The sequence below is a fragment of the Montipora foliosa genome, chromosome 7 (genome assembly GCF_036669935.1).
Source record: "Montipora foliosa isolate CH-2021 chromosome 7, ASM3666993v2, whole genome shotgun sequence".
In the NCBI taxonomy this organism is placed as follows: Eukaryota; Metazoa; Cnidaria; class Anthozoa; order Scleractinia; family Acroporidae; genus Montipora; species Montipora foliosa.
In genome coordinates, this window is record NC_090875.1 from 28127753 (window position 1) to 28130252 (window position 2500).

At 41.9% G+C, this 2500-nt stretch overlaps 1 protein-coding gene across 2 annotated transcripts in view; it reads right to left on the reverse strand.

Annotated features, from left to right (window-relative positions):
* LOC138010583 (uncharacterized) overlaps positions 1-2500 on the reverse strand; it is a 17597-nt gene that overhangs the window by 10369 nt on the left and 4728 nt on the right. The window lies entirely within an intron of this gene.

Here is a 2500-nt window from a genome sequence, read left to right on the forward strand (position 1 = left end):
ACAAAAATGACCGAATCTTTTTCAGCAATAATTGGTGTTTGATATGGTACCATCCTGTGTCATCCTCTTAGCTTAATCAAAGGAGATCTCCTTGAGCTTAGCGATCGCATCACAGCAATCACTTGTTTTAGCTTTTGAAACCAGAAATATACCTGTTATTACTGCATTTCCTGGAGAGAAAATTTGAATAGTGTATTCGAGATTCCTAATGATAATAAGAAGAAATAAATAGATGATTCCTCGATCTTCAAACCGTGAATAGCCCAACTAGCTCAAACCAGTTTCAAAACTTTCAACTGACCTTGTTATTAGAAGGATTGACACGACAACACTTTATCACGTAACAGCAATGCTACGGTACCATATCAAGCACCAATTATTGCTGAACAAGATGCAGGCATTGTTGTGGCGTAACAAGTTACCATGGCAACAGGAAAGCCCTGCAGAAACACCCCATATTTTGGCTTTAGATGCTCATATCTCAAAACCGAACCCGGTGACCCCATATTTTATTTCTGAAATGTAATCAAGAAACGATTTAGAAATACACGAAACAAGAAATATAAGTGAAAGAAACCGACGTTGTATGTATGTATGTATGTAAATCTTTATAAACACGGAAAATCATCAGTTAAGCTTAAGTTAAAAACTAAAACTAATTACAACTGCTTTACATGATTGCCGTGTGGGAATCCGATATATCAGCTACCTTCTTGATATTTCGCTTAAAATGCTCAACGGATGCAGCATTTTTAAGTTTTTGGGCAAGTTATTCCATAGCATGGCCCCGCTGTAAGAGAAGCTACGTTTCAAATAATTGGTGCTTGGTTTGGACAGGGTCAGCCTTCCCTCAGAGTTTCTTAAGTTGTAAGCAGAGTGACGCTGAGAGAAAAGACTTTGTAGATAATCCGGAGCAAGGTCATTCATAGTTTTATACATCATTAAGGCTTTTTGTTTCTTTCGGCGAAGAGATAGCCTCTCCCAGCTGAGGGTGGAAAGAAGGTGGTTTGAGCTCGCATCAAAGGGTGATTTAGTAATAACTCTGGCTGCGCGATTCTGTAATTTTTGGAGCTTATCACTCAAGTAACCACTCAAACAGTCCCAGACGGGGCTGCAGTAATCAAAATGAGGCATAATTAAGGTGTTATAAGTTAGAATTGCAGTTTCTTTGGATATAAAGAATGCATCTTGCGCCATTATCAAGGTTATAAAGATAAAATGCGGTTTGTAAAAAGGCTACGTTAAAACGAATTTGCATAAAAGAGTGCCAAGCTAATTACATGAATACTTTAGCACGAAGAGAATCCGACTGTACATTCAATGCTAGTTTAAGATATTGAATACACAGCATTTCATTAACAAGGCAGTCAAATTTGTTCGTGCATTTCTTGATTACATTGAAGCGTGCTAAGAAATTGTTCGGAACAGCAGTGTTATGATCTTTGCAATAATGCCTGTAAATAGATGACGCCTTTTGACGGTGTCCCTCAACGCGCGTGTGAAGGTGGCCCTTTGTGTACCCGACATAACCTGCATCCCACAGGTCACACTTGAATAAATAAACAACGCATTGCTGGGTTACGATGTTAGGCTTGGGCTCACGCAAGCTTAGATCTTGTTTAAGCTTGCGGCTAGTAAACACGGGTTGAATGGTCTTCTGCACCTTGCTACTAAGATCTCTAAGTTGTCGTTTGACAGACACTGCAGCATCCTGATCTTTATAGGGGATAACTATCCGGATGGCGTCATCGGTATGCTGTTTAGGTTGGTCCACTGCGACTCTCGAGGTGATAAACCTGTTGATGACGGAATCAATAAGGTGATTCGGATACCTCAGCTTACGGAAAACTTCTCTCAGACGTTCACACTCTTCTGAAAAATGCGCCCAAGATGATGATAACCGGTGCGCACGATCAAGCATTGTGACGAGCAAGCCATGCTTGTAGCGGCTGTCCACATGGCTATGATAGTGCAGGAGTAGCCCTGTGTTTGTTGGCTTGACGTAAACCTTTGTTTCAACACATGGTGCGCGATTTAAAAGCTGTACCCCAAGGAAAGGGAGCATCCCATTTTTCTCTACCTCCATAGTGAAGCTCACGGCGCTATGGGCGTGGTTCAGAGTATCCAAAAATTGTGTAGCCGCTGCCAGATCCGGCATCCTTACTAGAGTGTCGTCTACGTAGCGGCGGTAAAATTCTGGGAGTTTTCCTTGACTTTTTAGGGACCCTTCAATAGAGCACATAAATACATTAGCCAAAAGGGGTCCAAGGGGAGACCCCATAGCTACTCCATCGGTCTGTTCGTATAGGGCCCCGTCGAACTGAAACAGCTGCCCCTTTGTAGCAACGTGCAGAAGATCAACGAGATCAGTTCTGGTCAAGTTTAGATCATACGTGTCGTTGAACCAGTTGTTCTCGAAAGCTTTCCGTGCCAGGATGTCAATTGTTTCGTCTAAGGGTACATTTGTGAAGAGCGATGAGACGTCATAAGATACCAAGAT